We start from the raw sequence: 23,127 nt of genomic DNA, 5'->3' as shown, positions 1-23,127 counted from the left end.
TGCCTATATATTTGGATTGGTTTTAATGGCAGTGTGATATGTGAATTAACAGCTTGAGGAAGGTCTGCAGACCGAAACAGCGGAGCTGTCGCTGTTACAGCAAGATATCATGCTGTTTTTACTTCAATAAAGAGCATATTTACTACTTGATGGTGCTGACTCAACTGCGACTGAGTTTGAGAGTGTCTAGTGCAGAGACACTAGGAGCCATAGCACATCTATCTGACCTCTCCTGGGTGCTTGCTTCACACGGAAGGATCCAGCCTCTGTTGCTATACAGATCCGCCCACAGGCCCCCCTGCGTTCAGCTTGACTCCCATTAATCTTCAGCTGCGCTGTCGACACGCAGCGTGTCACCAGCCGTCTGTTTACCTTTTCATCTGTCACTCCCGGTGCTCCCCCGCCTCCTCCATAGAGCCGGTCCCCGCCCAAGTCCCTTCCCTCCCTGCTGATTGGAGGGAAGGGACGCGGGCGGGGACCGGCGCTATGGAGGAAGCGGGGGAGTGCCGGGAGTAACGGATGAAAAGGTAAACAGCCGGCTGCGACACACTGCGTGTCGACAGCGCGGCTGATGTTTAATGGGAGTCAAGCTGAGCGCAGGGGGGCCTGTGGGGGGGATCGGTATAGCAACAGAGGCTGGGCAGAATATGCAGACTCAGCCTCTGTGTGCTATTAGCGTTCTCAGAACCCACCTTGGGTTCTCTTTAAGGGAAAAATCACACTGGAGGCCGACTTGATGTGACTTAGCCAGTAACCGGGGCTGTTTGCAGCTGAATGGAGCTACCCTGGAGGATGGCGAGGGACTCAGCAGTGCTTATGGAGCTGGAGGAAGCCCCGGGTAAGTATCAAATCTTTCTTTTTTAACCACTTAAGATTTGAGGACGTGAATTTCACATCCTAAGTGGTCCTCCTGTACATTCCAAGACGTGAAATTCACATCCTGCAGTTAAAAGGCAGATGAACGCTCCCGCGGGTGCACATGCCTGCCCCGTCGGTCCCGCGTATGCTGCTAATAGCAGCACTCATTCATGAAACCAAGAAAAAAAAAGTGTTAAAGTGACAGTGTCCCTATTAAATAATAAAGTGTTTCTCTCCCCTCCCCAAGTAAAATATTAACTGCTACCTAACTAATTAACCCCTTGTGTCACCTATACTTAGCCCTAAGATTAGTGGACACCTATAATGGCTGCCGCCCATAGCGATTGCATGCAATTGATGGGGCAAAAGCTCCAGGACCCAACACTGTACATATGTATTGCTGTGCTGTTGCCTAGCATTGTATCTGTACAGCACTGGGGTCCCCAAACTGTGTGCCATAGCGATCAGATCCAATCGATACAAATGCACAAGCTGGCGATAATGGTACGAAAAATTCCCAAATAGAGATGAAATATGGCATGTAGGATATCAATTTAACCGGGAAAAGACAAGTAACCTATTTTGAGATGTTTCATAACTGTGCACTTGTCATGTAAAATTTGTGAAGGACGAAATATTAAAAAATGTGTATTTTCTGCACTTACACCTAATTTTTTCATATCAAGTGCCTGTAAAATTAAATAATTCTTGTAAACAAATATTACCCAAAGAAATCCTAGATTGTCCTGAAAAAAACGAAATGTGTATCACTTTGATGGCTTAACTACTTTTGCCTTTTGGACATTGCTATTACGTCCAAAAGGCTGCATCTGCACTGCTGCACGCTCCTGTGCCGCCGTTCGTTAGCCCGGTGATCAATGAATGGGAACACAGTTCCCGTTAGAAAGACCGACGTGCTTCTTTTAGAAGCCCCGATCTTTCCAAAGAAAAGAAAAGTTCCCCGTCCTCCCTTAACTTCCTGTAAGCGAGAGAGCTCGCTTACAGGACTAAAAAAAATTTTTTGACTGTGGTCAAATAGTAAAACTACATCTACATACATTTTTTTTTCTATAAATACAATTTATTACATTTAGAATTAACTCTTTAATCCCCCACACTCTAAAAAATACCCAAATACATTTTTTAATAAAAAAAAAAAATTACAATAAAAAAACAAAAAAAAACAAAAACATAAATAGTTACCTAAGGGTGTGAACTTTTTAAATATGCATTTGAAGAGGGAATATTACTATTATTATAAATAAATTATAAGCTTGTAAATAATGATGGATGGAAAACTGTAAAAATGCACCTTTATTTCCAAATAAACTATCGGTGCCATACATTGTGATAGGGACATAATTTAAATTGTGTAATAACCGGGACAAATGGGCAAATAAAATATGTGGGCTTTAATTATGGTAGCGTGATTTTTTTTCCATTTTTTTCTTAATATGCCCATTAAAATGCATTGAGAAAAAAATAATTCTTAGCAAAATGTACCACGCAAAGAAAGCCTACTTAGTGGCAGAAAAAAACAAGATATAGATCAATTTATTGTGATAAGCAGTGATAAAGTTATTGGCGAATGAATGGGAGGTGAAAATTGCTCGGATGCATAAGGTGAAAGACGACTGAAGGCTGAAGTGGTTGAAGAGACTCTGAAGCCAATTAAATAACTTGTTTTTACCTTTTAGCATGTTTGCCCCTGCTAAAACGCCGCTATCCCATGGCAGAACGAGGGTTTTTACCTCCCAAACCCCAGGGGCACATTGCGGCGCTCCTTCCTCATAGAGGCAGAGCTTTGGGCTGTAGCTCTGCCTCCATGCGCATCAATTGGTGCTGATCACCGCCTCTCCCCTGCCCCTCTCAGTCTTCTTTCACTGAGAGCAGCGGGGAAAGGCAGAGATACTTGGGCAGATTGACGTGAATGGAGGCAGAGCTACAGCCCAAAGCTCTGCCTCTCCCGGCAGCAAAATCCACGACCAGGAAAGTTGTGGATTTTTGCCCTAGGATTTGGGGGGTGAAAAACCCTCGTTCTGCCGCGGGGTAGCAGCGTTTTAGCAGGGGCAAACATGCTTAACCTAAATAAATGGTAAAAACCTGTTTTTTAAGTAGCTTAAGAGTCTCTTTAAGTAATAAAAAAGTTATTGATGTATCAATAGTGACAGCTGAAATGACAAAATTGTTAGGAATCTTAAAGGGGAACCCCCCCCCCCGGAATGCGGAGTGGTTAAGGTCTCTGGTACACTTTAAACCAAGTAATATCAGGCTAGGGGCTTGATTCACGTAACCATTTATAACTCATATCACGGCCGTTTTCGTACGCATTTTCACATTTGCGCGCGATCATGAATTTGTGCATGCAATTGCGTGTTTTCGCACGAAAATTTGAATTTTCATGCGAAAATGCGCAATTGCACGCAGAAATTTGCAATTGCGCGAAAATGCATGCGAAAACGGCCGTGATATGAGTTATCAAGGTTTAGTGAAACAACAAGTTGTATTTTTTTCTGGATTCTGAAGACTTTGTGCAAATGAGAAAAGTTTGTCCTGAGTTTTATTATTCATATAAACTGAATCCGCACCAGATCCATACGTATGCCTTGTCGCTTAGAACATATTTTCCAATATTTTAATTAGAGTCTACTTTATAACGTACATAACAGATCATGACAATGCATGTCATACAACAACAATTATTCTCATTAAACTGAAGTTTGACAATTTAAAAATCCAAAGCTTGACACGTAGAAAGCACCTTTAATGAGACAAATGTATTCTCTCTGAGCCATAATTAAGAATAACAGTTTAAATATACTAAAATACATTCAGCACCAGTGATGTCTGGATTGGTTAAATAGATGGTTGGCACCAGGATAATTACACTCATCAAGAGCCTGTTTAGCATGAAGCCTTCAGGGAATAAATGCTTTAACTAAATAGTCTCAAATACGTTTGTGGCTTGTGGAGTCAACAGGCGAGGTCAGACATGCTGCCGGTGTCCTGCTGCCGGTGTCATTCACTGCTGTCACCGATTATCACTCATTTGTAGGTGACACTGCGTCAGACTGATGACTAAGATTTGATTAGGCTGAGAAACAAAGATATAGATGGGATATGGGTTTCCTTGTAACATTTGGCCTCTTTCCCACCAGGACGTTGCGTTTTAGGGGACGTTATGGTCACATAACGTGCCCCTAACGCAACGCCTGGTGGTGTTGGAGGTGAACGGCAGAGTGAGCCGCGTTGTGCGGCTGTTGGTGCGCCTTTTTTTGTCTCATCATACCTTGCGGGGGACCACGTGATCGGAACAATCCGCATCACGTGGTCCCGCCAACCAATCAGAGGCCGCTCCAGGAAGAAAACACAGCAGAAGTGATGGGAAGTCTGGCTCTTTTCAATGAATCGATTCTGAACAGTAGAGATAGGAAGTCCGCCTCTTTTGAATGAATCGGTTCAATGAATCGAGCCGAACTTCCCATCACTACAGTGCAGTGAATATTAATTAGCCATGTGTTTAACAATAACGGTCTCTCCCCTCCTCCTCTCCTCCTCAAAAAAACCCCCAAAAAAAACCACCACAATACTGAGCATGTGCAAACAGTCTAACATAGAACGCACAGCATGCTGCACTTTTAAATAACGTGCAGCGTTACAATGTAACGCAATGTGGGCACTGTGAACAGCCCATTAATTTTTCATTACTGTGAGTTGGGCTGTGTTACAGATTGCTCTAACGTGCGCATGTAACGTCTTACTGTGAAAGCAGCCTTAAGGCCTGGAACCCACTAGGAATCACTGCAGCACTTTTAATTTGCTGCAATGCTGTGCAGCGATTCCTAGGGCGTTTGCGATCTCGATTCCCTGACGATTGTAAGTGCTGTATAGTAAACTGAACATTACTTCTGACTTGCGATTCGTTGTTTTTTTTTTAAATAAAACTTTATTATACTTACCAGGCGTTCTTCTTCCGTCCTTAGCTCCGCCCCCTAAAGGAAGAGGTCATAGATGCTTCTCTAGGACCAGTCAGAGGAGCGCCTATGACCTCTTCCTTTAGGGGGTGGACCTACGGACGGAAGAAGAAAATCAAGACACCGGGTGAGTATTTAAAGTTGTTTTTTTTTCTTTCTTCTCCTTCAAACTCAGCCGAAATGCGACCCAGATATGACCATGTGACAGCTGTGAAGCCATCATACGTGGGTCTCAGGATTGCGTCATAGTTTGAGTTTCTCTTCTCCTCCCCTCTTCCCATCATCCCTATAATATACCGTAAATATTTTTATAACTAAACATTCCACCTACCCATCTTAACATTAAGTGCTTAAAATCCCTTTCCGACTCCCCACTTATTTATGGGCGTGTCCTCCACGTGGTAAAGTTTTTTTATTTAAAGCGCAATCGCTCAGCCCCCAAAGCGCTGCATAATGGCTTTGATAAGCAATTTATGCAGCGCTTATATACTTTGTATTAAGCGCAAATACGCTCAAAATTCTGCATGTCCTGCGATTGCGATTAACCCTAATCACAACACTAACTTACATTGGCAAAGCGTTTTTGGGAATCGCCAGCGATTGTCTGTGATCCCAGAATGCTGCCAAAAACGCCCTAGTGGGTTCCTAGCTTGAGGCTGTAGACCCTCTATGAGCGCTTCCTGAGTTTTCTAACCTTCATAGCTCTCTGAGCAGGCGGGAATCGAGTGATTACTTCCGATATGTCCAATTGACTCCTGATCGATAAAGTGATCGATTTTGAGCACTTATAATTGGAAAATCGTTAGCTTTATCGATCGGGTGCACTTTGGACATGTGCACACGATGCAACTTCCCATCCGATCACCTGTTGATCGGGCGATAAATTGCACTGTGCGTACCCAGCTTTACAATCTTTTTTAAAAGTTGACCATGGACATGTCACCCATTGTTCAATATGTGCAAGTTTGACTATTCCAGTAGTATATCAGGTGTGTATATAAGTGGTTGAGGACCTCAGATGATGGCCAGACCTGCAGATAAGCTCTATTGGATGAGATTTTATGCTGGGGTTCATGTGTAAACAAGTCCACTCAATTTGCCTTAAGCCCCATACACACACTCAACAGCGGTCTTTTAAGCTGGCCATACACTAGGCCGATTACCCGCCGATCGACAGCAGATTCGATCACTGGGATCGAATCTGCTGTCAAATCATTCACGCTAAACGCTAAATTTCGATCGATTTCGTCTCGAAATAGATCGGTCCCGTCGATCGCTCCGTGCGGGAAATTACCGTCGATCGCCCGCAGGTAGGGCGCGCATCACTAGCGGCGTACGATCGACGCAGGTGTACAATACCGGAAGCTGGCTCCCGGCATCTTCTCCGCATCACCTCCCGGCTGGCATCTTCTCCGCATCACCTTCCGCATCACCTTCCGCATCACGGCATCCGGCATCCGTGTATAACTTCCTGTGTCACTGCAGTGACAGCGGAAGTACAAATAGAGGGCGCTCTATTTGAACTTCCGCTGTCACTGGAGTGACAGAAAGTTATACGCGGATGCCGTGATGCGGAGAAGATGTCCGGGACCAGGCTTCAGGTAATGTATGCGGGGGGGTCGACAGCGGCAGCTCAGCAGATGGTGAATCGGTTTCAGGCTGAAATCGATTCACAATCTGTTTGCAGTAAAGGCAGCCATACGATCCCTCTCTAATCAGATTTGATCAGAGAGAAATCTATCTGTTGGTCGAATCTGATGGCAAATCGACCAGTGTATGGTTACCTTAAAGAGACACTGAAGCGAAAAAAAAATTATGATATTATGATTTGTATGTGTAGCACAGCTAAGAAAAAAAACATTAAGATCAGATACATCTGTCTAATTGTTTCCAGTACAGGAAGAGTTGAGAAACTCCAGTTGTTATCTCTATGCAAAAAAAGCTATTAAGCTCTCCGACTAACTTAAGGTGCCCATACACTCGTCAGATTGGCAGCAGATAGATAAGAAATGCATCTGATGATCTATCTGATGCGTTTTTAGAACATTTTTTACAAGGATAGAATTCCAATAGATTTCAGTTTGAAATCTATTGAAATTCGATCTGATGGCATTTTTTTGCCATCAGATTTCCATTAAGGCCAATGCAAACTGATAAGCAATCTCATCAGATCGACCTAAATTTTCCACCCTGCCAGCCACCCTGCCAGTTCGATGGAAATCCATCGAAATCGATCGAAATCGGCCATCGATCGGTCGATTGGCCAACCGATTTGCAATCGATGGATCGATCGATCGGGATCGATCGGTCGGCCCGAAAATCGGCTGAGTGTATGGGCCCCTTTAGTCGTGGAGAGGGCTGTTATCTGACTTATTTATCTCAACTGTAATTGAACTGTTTACTTTTCCTCTGCTAGAGGAGAGTTCATTACTTCACAGACTGCTCTGAAAGACTCATTTTGAATGCTGAGTGTTGTGTAATCTGCACATATTATAGAGTGATGCAATGTTATAAAAAACACTATATACCTGAAAATAAAAATATGAGAATATTTTCTTTGCTGCTAATCTTCTAGTAATTATTCATAGTACGCAACCAATTCATTATATCATATATTTTTTTTCGCTTCAGTGTCTCTTTAAGGCTCTCACAACTTTTCTTGTGAAACACCTAAAAAAATCTCTTGCTATTATTTAACCTTCCTGGCGGTAAGCCCGAGCTGAGCTCGGGCTATGCCGCGCAGGAAGATATCTCAGCCCCTGGTGGGGCGATTTCTTCCATTCAAAATGCTGTACACGCAGCTAGCACTTTGCTAGCTGCGCGTACAGCTTGATCACCGCCGCTCTGCGGCGATCGCCCGTACGCAGCGGCGCAAGAGGGCCCCCGCCAGAACCCTGCGCTGCCCGGACCAATGAGTTCTGGGCAGCGCTATGGGCTGGATCGGAGGTGGGCTGGAACGTCATTCCGATCGTCGCCATGCCGACAGGAGAAGCCAAACAGGGGAGCGCGTTATATACGCGTTCCCCTGTTTGCTATTGATGCCGGCGACGATCGCACTAGAGGGACACATGCGCCCTCTAGTGGTGTTTCATGTAGCTACCACTCTGGTAGCTTTACATGAAACACAAAAAAAATAATTAAAAAAAAAAGGATTTTTGCCAATTTGGCAAAAAAAATTAACCGCCAGGGAGGTTAAGCAGCTGATAAGACTGATAAGAAGTCAATTCAACATTTGGATTGAACAATAGCTGCTTGAACAATAGCAAGAGATTTTTTTAGGTGTTTCACAAGAAAAGTTGTGAGAGCCTAAAAGACCGCTGTTGAGTGTGTGTAGGGGTCACATTAGTGTCACATGTGTGTTATTGTGCTGCGGAGTGGAGACATCTTAAAGGATACCACAACTGACATGTGGCATAATGAGATAGACATGGGTATGTACAGTGCCTAGCACACAAATAACTATGCTGTGTTCCTTTTTTTCTTTCTCTGCCTGAAAGAGGTAAATATCAGCTATGTAAGTGGCTGACTCAGTCCTGACTCAGACAGGAAGTGACTACAGTGTGACCCTCACTGATAAGAATTTCCCCCTTTTTTTATCTCTTTCTTGCTCTTAGAAGCCATTTTCTTCTAGGAAAGTGTTTTATAGTTGGAATTTCTTATCAGTGAAGGTCACACTGTAGTCACTTCCTGTCTAAGTCAGGACTGAGTCAGCCACTTACATACCTGATATTTACCTCTTTCAGGCAGAGAAAGAAAAAAAGGAACACAGCATAGTTATTTGTGTGCTAGGCACTGTACATACCCATGTCTATCTCATTATGCCACATGTCAGTTGTGGTATCCTTTAACCACCCTGGCGTTCTATTAAGATCGCCAGGGCAGCTGCGGGAGGGTTTTTTTTAAATAAAAAAAACTATTTCATGCAGCCAACTGAAAGTTGGCTGCATGAAAGCCCACTAGAGGGCGCTCCGGAGGCGTTCTTCCGATCGCCTCCGGCGCCCAGAATAAACAAGGAAGGCCGCAATGAGCGGCCTTCCTTGTTTTGCTTAGATCGTCGCCATAGCGACGAGCGGAGTGACGTCATGGACGTCAGCCGACGTCCTGACGTCAGCCGCCTCCGATCCAGCCCTTAGCGCTGGCCGGAACTTTTTGTTCCGGCTACGCTGGGCTCAGGCGGCTGGGGGGACCCTCTTTCGCCGCTGCTCGCGGCGGATCGCCGCAGAGCGGCGGCGATCAGGCAGCACACGCGGCTGGCAAAGTGCCAGCTGCGTGTGCTGCACTTTATTTGATGAAAATCGGCCCAGCAGGGCCTGAGCGGCAGCCTCCGGCAGTGATGGACGAGCTGAGCTCGTCCATACCGCCAGGCTGGTTAAGGGGCCCATACACTTAACAATTTTCCCACCGATATACAGCAGATTCGATCACTGTGATCGAATCTGCTGTGAAATCGTTGCGCAAACGCTGACCAAACAATCGATTTCTGTCCAAAATCGATCGTTCCCGTTGATCCGTCCATGCAGAAGATTTCGCTCAATCACCAGCGGGTCGGGAATGCATCGATAGGGGCGTTCGAATGTCCAACAACCGACGCTAGCGGCAATACATTACCTGTTCCGCCGGCGCGTGTCCCCGCTCTCTCCGCTTCTCCACGCTGGTCTCTGGCTGGCTTCACTTACTTCCTGTGCCGACAGGAAGTTTAAACAGTAGAGCGCCCTGTACTGTTTAAACTTACCTCGGCAGGAAGTAAAATAAAGCTGGAGCCCAGAGCGGAGAAAGGACAACGGAGACCGGGGGAGTCGCGGCGGCCGGAGCAGGTAATGTATGCGGGGCGGCAGCAGCAGCTTCACAGATTGTGAATCAATTTCATAGTGAAATCGTTTCACAATCTGTTTGCAGTAAAGGCAGCCATACAATCCCTCTCTGATCAGATTCGATCAGAGAGGGATCTTTCTGTTGGTCGATCTGATGGCAAATCGACCAGTGTATGGCCACCTTTAAGCCCCATCTACACGATACGATTCTTTGTACGATTCGATTACGATTCTATTTACGATCCGATTAAATCCGACTGACATGTCGGATATAATCGGATCGTAAATAGAATCGTACAAAGTATCGTATCATATAGACTGGGCTTTAGAGAGAACAGTAATTGGTCAAGCAGACCTGGTTGGATGACATCAGGCAGATTAGTTCACAGACTGCTTTACAAACATGTAGACATGGCTAATCTATGGAGGCAGGTGAGCGAGGCACACCTAGACATCTCTGGCACTGGTTTATCTCAGGGAAACAACATCTAGATAATGTTTTTGAACATGTCCAAACAATACTTCCTTAAACAAACTGCTCAAAGCCTGTCTCCAGGATTGAGGCCATTGCTTGACCCGTCCATAGAGAGCCAGACTGGGCAACTGTTGTTGTCACTTGTCTGGGAGAACCGCAACTCTTTTCCTTCATCACCACTGCAAACTGCCTTTTTGTTGCTGCTGTTTAAAGTGGACCTGAACTCTTGGAAAGGACAGAAGGAAAACATAGATACACGCATCCTATATGTATTTAGAAAGTTTAGCCTAATTCTCATATGTGACTAATCACCACTGTAATTTGATCTCTTCACTTCGCCTGTCCCAGCTCAGGAAACCCCTCTGCCATGGCAGAGCTCCTAATTTGTAAACACAGGATGTTAACCTTATGCCTTCCATATTCCGTAAAAGCAGGAAGTAGAAACACTGCAGATTTGTTGCAGGATTTGTATCAGCTGTAACAAAGAAGTGTTTTTCTTTAAAGGTTATTATGCTGTTGCATATATTTTAGAGCAGAGAGGAAGTTCTGAGTTCAGGTCCGCTGGACACTTATCATTGCGGGTCACACTTATTACTGGGGGGTGCTTCTTGCTACCTAATACTGGAGGATACATATGGTTACCTAATACTGGGGGAAAATCTGGCTATCTAATACTGGGAGGCACCATAGATTACCTAATATTGGGAGGTACCTTTGGCTACCTAATACTAGGGAGCACATCTGCTACCTAATACTGGGGTATACATCTGGCTTCCTAGTACTCTTAAGCCCTATCTGCACCATAACATGTTTTGTGTGATTTGATTCAGTTTGATTCGATTCATTGATTCGATTCGATTCGATTCAATCCGACATGTCCGATTGGGATTCAATTCGATTCATATTGCCATTGTTCTGCAATGTCAAAATGAATCAAATCGAATCCCAATCGAACATGTGGGATTGTATCGAATCAATGAATGGAGTCGAATTGCACAAAAAATTGTGCGATCCCACAAAACCGCCTATTTATAAACAGCAATGAAGAATATGTTCCTTTAAGAGAACAATTGCTTGAAAAGAGCTTCAGATAAACTGTACACTTGTCTGTCTCTAAATGATCTGTCATAAGCAGCCCATACACTCAGCCGATTTTCTGGCCGACCGATCGATCGCGGTCGATCGATCGATCGATCGATCGCAAATCGGTTGGCCAATCGACCGATCGACGGCCGATTTCGATCGATTTCGATGGATTTCCATCGAACTAGCAGGGTGGAAAATTTAGGTCGATCTGATGAGATTGCTTATCAGTTTGCATTGGCCTTAATGGAAATCTGATGGCAAAAAAATGCCATCAGATCGAATTTCAACAGATTTCAAACTGAAATCTATTGGAATTCTATCCTGGTAAAAAATGTTCTAAAAACGCATCAGATAGATCATCAGATGCATTTCTTATCTATCTTCTGCCAATCTGACGAGTGTATGGGCACCTTTAATCCTCTGATTGATGCACTCACCTCACATCAGATGAAGGTGTGGTCCATATATCCAGACGGTAGACAGTATTGCAGAGCCTCAGTCATAGGACTCAAGTAATCACGCCTCTATAGTCTTCCTGAAATGTCATATTCACAGTTATAAATATTTGCACAATTATCCACTTAATGCTTTAAAACCTTTTATAATGATCACATATCAGGCTGCAGTCCAAAGAGAATAAACTCCATAAAACAGGATTGTTAATAGTGGGTGGTACTGATGAGTCATCAGTCAGAAGACTTGGTTTTGTGTGCTGCACACATATACAAAACGTATATGCGTTTTCCATGCGTTTTTGAATTGTGTTTAATGCAAATCACTAGGAAGACAACAGGAAGCGGAAATACATCACAAAAAATGATTTCTTAAAAAAAACGCATCTTAAAAAAAAAAATCGCATATAAAAACACATGAAAAACGCATACAAAACCCAGTACATTGCGTTACCATTGACTTGCATTATGTGAGTTTTTGATGTGTTTTTGAAAACTATGCAACAAAACCAGCGTTTTTAAAAACGTATGTTTCAAAACATATACAAAACGCAGGTGCATTTTTTTATGTGCGTTTTTTTATGCGTCCCTTTGACTTGCATTAGCAGCAAAAATGATGCGTTTTCAGACATAGACATATGCATATTTTACTTTATGGTCAACTTTAGAGCTCTCGTTTTTTTCACAAATGCTCAATATGTTGTTTTTTGGTTTTTATTTGTAGCTGTCGAGAATGTGACAAAACACCCTTAGGGTGGGTACACACGTCAGATAAAAGTCTTTGGAAAATGAAAGATCACAGACCAATTTTACCCCCTTTCATGTAGTATGAGAGCCATACCTACACAGTCTTTTCTATGGAGCTGAACTCCCCATCAGACAGAAATCTTTGCAAGATGCTGAACACAAAGATGCTGTACACATGCAACAGATCAGTATCTGCAAAAGATCAGTTCCTGCAAAAGATCAGTTCCTGCAAAACGCATTCATAGTCTATGATATCTGCAGATCTCATACACACCTTGTTTAACGGACAATTATCTGTAGATCAGATCCACCAGGTTGGATCTTCAGATCGGCAGATAATTGTCTGATCTGCAGATGAATGTCCATTAAACAAGGTGTGTATTGGATCTGCAGATGTCATAGACTATGAATGCATTTTGCAGGAATGGATCTTTTGCATGGATTGATCTTTTGCAGATATTGATCTGTTGCATGTTTACAGCATCTGTGTGTGCAGCATCTTGCAAAGATTTTTATCTGATGGGGAGTTCAGCTCCATAGAATAGACTGTGTAGAGTATGGCTCTCATACTACATGAAAGGGGGTAAAATTGGTCTGTGATCTTTCATTTTCCAAAGACTTTTATCTGACGTGTGTACCCACCTTTATTCTAGTTGTAATAAGATAATTAAAGAGGCAGCAGCATCAGCCCTACAGGACGATATCACTCTTGCCTGATTGCTATTGTCTGAGACTGTTATAACATCTATGAATCAGCCAGTGCACAGGGTCACAGCTGACTGCTGAAGAAGGAACTGCGTCGTCTCTTCATGTCACTGTCACGGCTGGGAAGTGGATGGTGAATCATATGCGTCTATGACGTTTGAGCTCACAGAGCATCAGATACACAGGAGAATTACAATTTCCTTTTATTCCCGCAAAAAGAGCTCTTCTTCTGCATTACGTACAGCATTTATTTATATTTACAGAAGTAAAACCACTAAGCCTTCATTTTATTGTTACTATTAATAACATGCCTATAAATACTGTCCATACAGGACTGCATTCTAAATTGTGCCAATTTTAGATTAGATAGATAGCTCTTAGGGAGGGTTCATGCATAAAAAAATACTAATCCACTTACCTGGGGTTTCCTTCAGCCCGTGGCAGGCAGGACGTGCCCTCGGCGATAAATAGTTACCTAAGGGTCTGAACTTTATAAATATGCATGTCAAAGGAGTATATTCTATTTTTAAAAAAAATTATGGGCTTGTAAATAGTGATGGACGCAAATTGAAAAATTGCACCTTTACTTCCAAATAAAATATCGGCGCCATACATTGTGATAGAGACATAATTTAAATGGTGTAATAGGCAGGACAAATTGGCAAAAAAAGTACATGGGTATTAATTATGGTAGCATGTATGAATTTTAAACTATAATGGCTAAAAGCTGAGAAATAATGATTTTTTTCCATTTCTTTCATAATATTCCTGATAAAATGGATTTAGAATAAATTCATTTTCAGCAAAATGTATCACCCACAGAAAGCCTAATTGGTGGCGGAAAAAACAAGATATAGATCCATTCATTGTGATGAGTAGTGATAAAGTTATTGGCAAATGAATGGGAGGTGAAAGTTGCTCAGATGCAAAAAAAATTCAACCCTGTGGGCTTAAGTGGTTAATACATACCTAGGTACAGGGAAAGCTCTGGATACAATAGAGCCTTCCAGGTCCTAGCTCCGTCCTGTCATTCCTGCACTGTCCCGTCATTCCTGCACTGTCCCCTGTTGACGTGACTTGTCCTGCTCGGTTTTCGGCACTCCTCGGGCAGCCTTCGGAACTACTTCTGTCTCATAGTAGGTCCAAAGAGCAGCGCATTTGTAATGTGAATGCACATTACGGATGCATTTGTCTTTGAACTTCTTGGGGATACGAGTACTTCCAAAGGCTGCCCAAAGATTGCCAAAGAGCAGCACATTTGTAATGTGAATGCACATTACGGATGCACAGGGCCGGATTTAGAGCATAGGAGCCTATAGGCACAGAAGTTCTTGCGCCCTAAGCTCCGCCTCTCAACACAGGCCACACCCCCAAGACACCCCCTTTTTGCTATGAAAGAAAACTATGCAAGGTAATGCATAGGTGCCCATTGAAATGGCGGTATGATCAGGAAATTTAGGCACCCGTGGAGCCAAATGAATAGCACGGGAGGGGGGGGGGGGTTGTTTGGTGGCTGTCATGGTTAAGCATTTGGTAGGTTGTTTGTGTGAGGGAAGACTGTTATGGTTAGCATCGTGTAGAATGTTCCCCAACCCTATCCTCAAGGCCCACCAACAGTGCATGTTTTGTGGAAATCCACAGAGGTAGTTAATCAGCTCTGCAGAGACACTAATTACCTCACCTGTGCATGTTTGCGGTTTCCTGCAAAACATGCACTGTTGGTGGGCCCTGAGGACAGTGTTGGGGAACACCAATGTAGATTGTTTATGGGGGGGGGGGGGAGGGAGAGTGGTGGGTTTAGCCTCTGGGGGAGGGTTGTGTTCTGAGTAGGGTTAGGTTGAGCTATAGTAAAAGAACGGTATTTAACCAATATTATTTACAGTCCTTTACATTTTAGAAGTATATATTGGTAAATTTACCAATATTCTATTGGCCTTCCTGGGCGCCTACATTTTCAGGCACCCTTTTATTACTTACACCACGCACACACAGAGATAACAAAAACATACACAAAGGTCGCACCCACAGATCTCTCACACGGACACACAGATCACACGCAGACACACAGACACACACAGATCACAGACACACACAGTTCAAAGATATCACACGCACAGATCTCACACACACGCACAGATCACACGCAACACAGACACACACAGATCACAGACACGCACAGTTCAAAGATATCACACGCACAGATCTCACACACAGATCACACACACACACGCACAGATCACACGCAACACAGATACACAGATCACAGACACGCACAGTTCAAAGATATCACACGCACAGATCTCACACTGATCACACACACACACTAATAACACGCATCACAGACACATACAGATATCACACGCACACCAATCACACGCACACATACCGATCACACACACATCACAGACACACACACTCACAGATCGAACACACACCATCACACGCATCATAAACACACACACGCACACTGATCACATGCACAGATCGCACACGCACACAGACACTCACAGATCGATCACACACACCGATCACACGCACACACCGATCACACGCATCACAAACACACACACAGACCAATCACATGCACAGATCACACACACATACCGATCACAGACACACAGATCACAGACACCGATCTCACACACACAGACACCGATCTCACACACACACACCGACACTGATCACACAGATCAGACACACTCTCCTTATCCCCACATGCACACACATAAAACAAAACCCTCACTCCCCCTCCCCCAAACAGCTAGCTAACTTTCATTGCAAGAAGTGAATGTGAAGTGCAAGAAGTGAATGTACCGTCCACAGCAGAGTAACACTTTTTGTCTGCACTCCCAGCGCTGTCAGCAACCTCCCGGACCCCGAAACTGTGTGTGCCCCCGGCTTGACCCCTTCTCCAGTGGCGTAGCTAAGGAGCTGTGGGCCCCGATGCAAGTTTTACATGGGGCCCCCCAAGCACCCATACATAACAATTGATACGGCATGACAAAACCTGCCAATGGCAACTACAGTGTCAGAGGTGCAAGAAGAGGCTGGGAAACAGTTTCTTAATGATTACTACTATTCACAGCATCTATAGAAATGATTATTATGAGCACAGGACCAATAGAGAGGTAATAATGTAGATGAGGGAGAGCCCTTCGGGGCCCCTCTGGCCCAAGGGCCCCGATGCGGTCGCTACCTCTGCACCCCCTATTGCTACGCCCCTGCCCTTCTCCCTCACAGTCGCAGGTGATGGATGGATGAAGAGGGAGAGGACGGAGAGGACAGATGCTGGCTGGTGGCTGCTGATTTGAACAGGACGAGGGAGAGGGGCGGAGCTTTTTGCCTACCTTCACCGGATTCGTCTCTCTCCCTCTCCTTCAGGGTTCTGGGCACAGGCAGGCTTATTTCACTGGCAGGTAAGCAATGCCTTCCCCGCCCACGTGATTTCGGCAGCAGAGATTGTCTATGCACGCAGCTGCTGCTCTAGGCTTGTTGCAGCGCTGTGTGCACGCATGAATACAGGCAGCGGTGGGCGGAGACTGAGGGAGCGGATTGAGCGTGCAAGAGCTGCTGTCCTGCACACAAGCCACACATCACTGTATGTGTGGAGAGCGAGGCGGCTGCCGGATCCTGATAAAAGTGGGCGGGACGAGTAGCGCGGTCATGGAGGATCGCACTTCAAAGCTTTTTAAACTTTAAAAGGACAATTAAATACCTGCCTTTTACTTAATCAGGCGCCTGTAGGCACGTGCCTAGTGTGCCTTATGGTAAATCCGGCCCTGCGGATGCATTTGTCTTGGAACTACTTGGGGATGCGAGTACTTCCAAAGGCTGCACGAAGAATGCTAAAGAGCTATTCGACCCAGCAGGTTGAATACAGGGATGGCGCAGGAACGACGGGACGGAGCAAGGACTGAGAAAGCTGTATGGTATCCAGAGCCTTCCCTCTACTTAAGTATGTATTTTACCTGGAGTGAGTTTCCTTACTTCAGTATACCTCTAAAGCAGAACTTAAATAAAAACAGTGTTTCACTTACCTAGGGCTTCTAACAGCCCCTTGCAGCCTTCCTGTCACACTGGTCCTCCACGATCCTCCGTTCTCCAGCCGCCAGCTACTTTCGGTATCGCCGACGCCACAACTGCGCCTTCGCGTCCCATGTAGCTTTCTTCGTGTTTATGGCTGCAATAGTGTTCTGCGCGAATAGCGCAGGACGCTATTGTGGGCGGGAATGCGAAGTAAGCTATGCGTTGCCCGTGGAGTGTAGGCGCAGTTGCCGTCGACATACAAATAGACGGTGCGGTGATAATGAAAGTAGCTGGTGGCGGGAGAATGGAGGATCGTGGCGGACCAGCGTGGGACAGGAAGACTGCAAGGGGCTGGCAGATGCCCCCAGGTAAGTGAAACACTTTGTTTTTATTTCAGTTCCGTTTTAACCTCCTTAGCGGTATGCCACACCCTGTGTTGGGCATACTGCTCTCTGTCCTCAGGAGTCCCCCAGGATTAATTAATTTCCTCACATGGCTGCAAAACCTTTAGCTAGCACTAGGCTAGCTAGTACAAGTAACCTGCACCCCCCCATCGCCTGCGATCCCCCCGTTTATACATTGCCCAGCCTGGATCCAGCGATCGCGCAGCCTCCCCGCACTGCTCCAATCTCTCTATGGAGAGGGTCGGATTTGCGCATGACATCATGACATCGGCGACATCATGACGTCATGTGCGATCCTCCCCCATAGTGAAGACCGGAGCTGTCCGGGGAGGCTGCGCCGATTGCTGGAGCCAGGCTGGGTAATGTATAAACTGGCTGGATCGGGGGGTGCTGGACAGCTGTACTAGCTAGCCTAGTGCTAGCTAAAGGTTTTGCAGCCATGTGAGCAAATTAATGAATCCTGGGGACACAAACTAACAAAACCTCCTGAGCGGCGTAACGCTTAGGAGGTTAAGGATGTAGGCCTATTCTGAGTATCTCTCACAGTCACTAGAAATACATTAAGCATTTCATTGAACATCAGAATTAAAAATATATACAACTATATATGCATACAGGTACCAAAAAGCAATTTGCCCCGTGTGTCACCATTTATTGACCACCCGCATTATAAGAAGTTCAAAAAGGACTTCAAAAATATGCATAAGACGATCAGGTGCAGGTGGATTCTACAGTCAATCTTCATGGAGCTATAGGCATGTTCCATTGTACCTTGGAAGAAGCCAATCACAAATTCCATGGTATAAGCCTGTATTTTTATTAAATTGGATGAAATATGAATATACCATAATGTATAAGTCCTGGGTAACATCGAAGGAAACCTTCATATAATGTGCACTAAAGCTGCCGCCATACCTCTTGTTAAAGAGAATCTGTACTCCTAAAATTCTTACAATAAAAAGCATACCATTCTATTCACTATGTTCTCCTGGGCCCCTCTGTGCTGTTTCTGCCACTCCCTGCTTCAATCCTGGATTGTAATTGCCAGTTTTAGGCAGTGTTTACAAACAAAAGCCATGGCTACTAACATTCCTGCCTGAGCCGACAAAGCCGGCAAAGGAAAGAAGATTAGATTACATAACAGAGATAATACAGCCACTGTGCAACTAGGAAAGGCTGCAGTAAGACAGACCACATTAGAACAGGTATAGGAACTTATAGGATAGAAGAAATGAGGCTGAAAAATGTTGTAACAGAGTCTCTTTAAACACACTCTCCACTTCTCTGACCACCAAACAAGCACTCTGTAGTGTATTCTGGCTGGTCACTTGGCTGGTCATCGTTTACGTTTCTGCACGTTTTTCCTCATCTGTCTTCTGTCACCTCTGGTCTACTGCTGCTGATGCCATTGCCTCTCAGGTCCACTGCAGGAGGAAAGCGCTGGCATACAGATCAGAGCCCCAGCAGAAACATGGGGCTTCCCATAGTATAGCAACAGGCCAGTGGGAAACTTCTCTCAAAGGAAGGATGACTTCCATTGGTCTGTTGCAATCCAATGGTTCATGCTTCTGTTGGGGCTCTGAATTACCAGCGCTTGTCCCCTGCAGTGGACCCAATGCACAACAGTGTGTATGTGAGCAAGGCACACAGATACGCTATGAACGCACCCTCGTGCATCCGGTAAAGTGTGAACCCAACTTAAATCTTTGTACACACTACAATGGATTTGTGCCACGCACAGTGCCAGCAGATGCAGCATCACTGTCCACAGCACAAACTCCTTGTTTAAAATAGGATCCGTCAACTCATCCATCAACTATTGTGCTCTGTGAATCTGACCTTTTTAGGCTCTGGTGTGAACTGAGCCTAAGCTATTACAGTTATACTTGGAAGGGGAAAAAAGAGCATTTAATAAGTCACAATCAATGGTGTGTAGGGTGGAGCCTAGGAGCTGTATATTGACGTAGGATGTAGGACATTCTATATAGGGGCATATTCATGAAAGCCCCGTTAAAATTGACACGAGCAGTCAGCACACAGTAATTTTACTGGTATTTACACCACTTATGTAACCTGTGTTGTTCAATTAGTGCAACCCGCGTTACCTAGGTAATGCTTGCTTGGTTACAGATGAGGTGTTCTGACTCCACTGGCTACATGATTGTTGTAGAGTGTGTGTGTTATTTAAAGGATAGCCCTTTTGTTCTAATAGGCATATCTCTGAAAATAATAGACGGCGCATCCTGTTCCTACTCTCTCATTATGTTTACCTTCACAGCACTTACCGGGAAACTCCTTTTTCCTGCACACAGGAACATGGCTCATCGGCTCAGAGTTGATCCAGTTTTTCCTTTATCTCATATTGTTTATTTCTGGCTTCATTCCTGACCACTTCTGACTGTGCAGCCCTCCCCAGCCTTGGCTTCGGCTTTGTGGTATTTTCCTCTGGGACTACAGAGCTTCATGTTTCTTAAACTATCTTCAGTAAACTCAGTCATCCACCCAAACTCGTACACAAGGGGGAGTTTTACACATCATCACACATCATCAGCTTTCCTACAGTCCAAAAATTTATATTGAGATTTTAAGAGGAAATACGTCTTCAGAGAGAATCAGTCTTCAGTAGGCTTTTGCAGGAATTTCCATATTCAGATTCATACCCTGCATTAATGAGGGCCAGACACAATGAAAACACCCTTAAGCTGTGTACCCACGTGGCGATTCTCCAGACGATTTTCACGTCGACTGTTTTTTTGAGCGGCGAGCGATCGTTTACACGAAATCGCGAAGCAGGTACAAGCGCATGAATACGCGATTATCGCTTAGTGCCGCGCGGCAATAAAAGTCATGGCGGATCGGATCTTTAAGAACCCCAATGACACAGAGCAAAGCACAGCGATCGCTGGAAATCTCGTTTGCGCCGTCATGTAACGTAACGTGACCCGCCGACAGGAAGATGAATCGCTGGCCGCTCGTCGTGAGGGAGCCATCGCTGGATCCATCTTCCTGGATCGTTGCGGTGAGTATGGCTGTGTGGATTATTCTGTGTACCTTATGAGTGCTGTGTGGGGCAACATCACTTCTCCCCAATCAGCATCACAGTCAGTAAATGTCCGCACACACGTCTAATACAGCCGATAACAACCACCATCTCTGACAATGATGTGGTGTGTGCAGAGCAGCCACCGACGAGCGATGTCCAACAGCTTTGTTCTCGCCGCTCGCCTGCTTCATAACGTCACACTCCTGTTGCTATATTGGACATGGGACATAGGGCTATCATGTTTTTCAGAAAGATAAAGAACCACTTTTGTTGAATTATTTTAAACTGCCTCAAAGAGGAGCTGTCAGCCATACTATCTCAGAAAAAAAACCTCACATATATAAGTAGATAAATACTTGCTCTACTTACATAACATATGTATTGCACTGTCCACATTTTGATTTTAGTGATTTTTCTACAGTAAAAAAAAGAGAAAATGCTTCATAGCATTTCCCATTTTAACTGTGGCTATTTTCAAGCCAATCCTGATATCATTTCCTCCCTTACTCTCCTCTGCCTGATTTGCCCCCCCCCCCTCCCCCTCCTCACTATAGAAAGTGCATTGTCTCAGCATGATAAATATTGGCCAATCAGAGAGGAACAGAGGTGTGGGAGGGACAGACAGGAGGGAAAGAGGCTTCAGCCAATTAGGCTGCATTATTTAAAGGACAACTGAAGTGTGAGGTATATGGAGGCTGCCATATTTATTTTCTTTTAAACAATACCAGTTACCAGGCAGCCCTGCTGATCTATTTGACTGCAGAAGTGTCTGAATAACACACCTGAAACAAGCATGCAGGTAATCTATTAGATCTGACAATAATGTCAGAAACTGCTGCATGCTTGTTTAGGGGCTATGGCTAAAAGTATTAGAGACAGAGGATCGGAAGGATAGCCAGGCAACTGGTATTGCTTAAAGCGGATCCGAGATGAAAAACTAACTATAACAAGTAACTTGTCTATATATCTTATCTAAAGTTGAGATTGTCTACACAGCATATCTAGCTGCAAACAGCTTCAATAGAATATGAGTAATTATTCCTGTAATACGAGAGCTGCCATGTTCTGTTTGTCATCATTACACAGGTAATCTGCAACTGCATCTCCAGCCCTCAGCTCACTCCCTCCTCCTCCTCCTCCTCCTCCCTCCTCCCCTCTGCTTCTGAAATCACTGGCTAGTAGCCGCCTCCTCCTGCCCAGACAGAGCTCCCATAAGCCCTTGCTACATGAGTGCCTTGGAGTTTTAGAGAAGCTGTGGGTGAGGCTTGTTTAGTTTATAGGGAATTAGAGTATTAAAACAAAAAGAAAAAAGTATTTGGCTTGAGGAATGCCCTATAAACTATATGTAAGGAACACAATTATGCAATGTGTAAAAGTTCATTTCGGATCCACTTTAAAAGGAAATAAATATGGCAGCCTCCATGCCCCTCTCATTTCAGTTGCCCTTTAAAAGGACTCCGAGCATTGCTTGTGGGTATGCCTTTAAGCATACCCACAACTAATTAATTATATTGTCACACCTACCAGCATGATGTTTGTAATTATATCCCCCTGGGTTCCTTGTATTTCATTGCATTGTGCTGAATGGAGCTGCCTACACTGGGGAAAGTGTCATCCTGTGTAACACAATGCTGGACTCCAAAAAGGGCAGAAACTATGGAAAGATGCATATCATTTTGAAGCTCTCGTTCTCCTCTTTTCAACGATATATAAACCGCTGCCCTACGCCTTTTAGTTTTTGCTATTTTCGCAATCGAAATTGCAGTGGTCGCGATTTCGATCGTGAAAAAATAGCGAAAATTAAAATGCGTAGGGCGGCGGTTTACATATCATTGGAAAGAGGAGAAAGAGAGCTTCAAAATGATATGCATCTTTCCATAGTTTCTGCACTGCTGGGAGTCCCTTTAAGTCTGAGGGGAAGTGGAGAAGCAAAAAAGGATAACCCAGCATGCCCTGCAACTTCCTTTTTGTGTACCAAATTGTGTGTGTACCAAATAAGAGTCAGTTAAACTGGGGAATGACCATTTATCAACAAGAAAAGTAATAGTGATTTTAAATTTTGGATTGCCTGGTTAGCATCCTTATTACTTATTTACCACATAAAAATAAAGAACTGATTTTTGATTTTATGCCTGACAGTTACACTTTAAATAACAATATAGCTAATCACTTGTGAGTTCCATCTTTGGAAAAATGCTATTAATTATTGCTTTACACCAGTCTATCCATACATATTACCAGAATGACTATGTGCTGCATCATTTTTTATCCAAAATAATATACAGATCCAGTTCACCATGGGACAGGTTGTCAGCTGGTTAAATACATTTCTTGTTTTGACTATTAACTGATTGTGACTGCTCTCTATAGAAGGCATTGAGAATGGAATAAATTCCATTTGGGTAAAATCATGGATTGTAATTTAAGATGGACGATGTACTTGAAAAGCAATTGCCTTTCTTGTGCATTCTGTTCTGTTACATTATGAAATGTATCAGTGCATGAATTACCTACACCAGCACGTCATGCATCATTTCATAGTAATA

The 23,127-nt window shown here is 44.2% G+C and overlaps 1 long non-coding RNA gene across 3 annotated transcripts in view; it reads left to right on the top strand.

Annotated features, from left to right (window-relative positions):
- LOC137526850 (uncharacterized) overlaps window positions 1–23,127 on the top strand; it is a 468,244-nt gene that overhangs the window by 341,885 nt on the left and 103,232 nt on the right. The gene's annotated exons all lie outside the window — the stretch shown is intronic.

The sequence above is a fragment of the Hyperolius riggenbachi genome, chromosome 1, assembly GCF_040937935.1.
Source record: "Hyperolius riggenbachi isolate aHypRig1 chromosome 1, aHypRig1.pri, whole genome shotgun sequence".
In the NCBI taxonomy this organism is placed as follows: domain Eukaryota; kingdom Metazoa; phylum Chordata; class Amphibia; order Anura; family Hyperoliidae; genus Hyperolius; species Hyperolius riggenbachi.
Note: the sequence above shows the minus strand (reverse complement) of the source record. Positions and strands in the feature narration are given on the sequence as shown.